Raw genomic sequence first — 1,171 nt, 5'->3', positions numbered from 1 at the left:
ATCACAGTTCTGTCTGTTACAGAGTACTTAAACATATACATTTAGAAATTGGTAGGGGCTGCTCTATTTTTAATTGGATGAGTTGGTACCTGAAGTGCACAAATACAAGTAAAATCTTTACCTTACAAGTGTTTATACTTCCTCTCACAGAAATTGTCTTACTATTTGTATAAAGCATAAAATTACAACACACATATTGTTCTGTTTTCAGTATGTAACACAAAATTATTAAAAGCAGCTGCAAGAAAAATCTTGAGGCATTAAAGGAAAAATGTGCTGTAAGGCTAATTGTCACAACCAATTGTGACATGACAAGATTTCAACTGGTGCCTCCATCTTTCCTGTTTGTTCTAACAGTTGTCTTTTATACAATAAGAGTCTTTTACTGTAGAGGGGTACATGCAACTCACTCTACCACCTTTTGCGCACCAGGTATATAAAAGGGTACTTAGAAGACTAGACGATGATTTTATCAAAGCATCAGGTTTTGGAATAGATGCATTTTTTCATGTAATGGGCCAGTGCAGTTTACCTAATGTAAACACTTTCCTTCTTGGAAATTCAGTCTATGTGCTTACTTATATAAAGAAAAGAAGATGCAAATTGAAGAAATGGAAGCTTGAGTTAAGGCATATGTAACTTACCAGGTTTGATCATACAGGTGGTAACTACTGAATTTACTTCTGTTGTGCAAGTTAAAAGCAACTGTCAGCTGAAATCAAAGGAGTGGCATAAATATGAAATCAAGTTTAGGTCCATCTGAGGCCTGTTTCAGGACACATCCTCCACATCTTCAGAAAGGACATAATTATAGCCAGTGAAGAAGAGCTCTGCAACAGTTGGGTCCATTTTTTAAGATCTTGGAACAGTTTGCTTGGGTTTGCTGAATATACATGTTTATGCACAGCAGAAGCCAGCAATAACCTGACAAAACTGCTCTGCCTTGTACCACCTTTTAGGTTGACAGTGCTGCTAAAGACTTACTCTCATCCTTATCAATTCAGTTAGTAAACTTTCAGACTACTAGATTAGCTTGTCAGAGGTAGGGACAGCATAGTCTCTTGTTCCACTTCCAACAATGATGCCAGAATTTTCTATAAAACATTCAGTTATATAAAATAATCAAATTAATCAAATAAATATATAAATCAAATTAATTAGAAACTGAAAA

Source organism: Vidua macroura, chromosome 1 (assembly GCF_024509145.1).
Source record: "Vidua macroura isolate BioBank_ID:100142 chromosome 1, ASM2450914v1, whole genome shotgun sequence".
Lineage (NCBI taxonomy): Eukaryota > Metazoa > Chordata > Aves > Passeriformes > Viduidae > Vidua > Vidua macroura.
The sequence above is the reverse complement of the archived record's forward strand: the minus strand, read 5'-3'. Positions refer to the sequence as shown.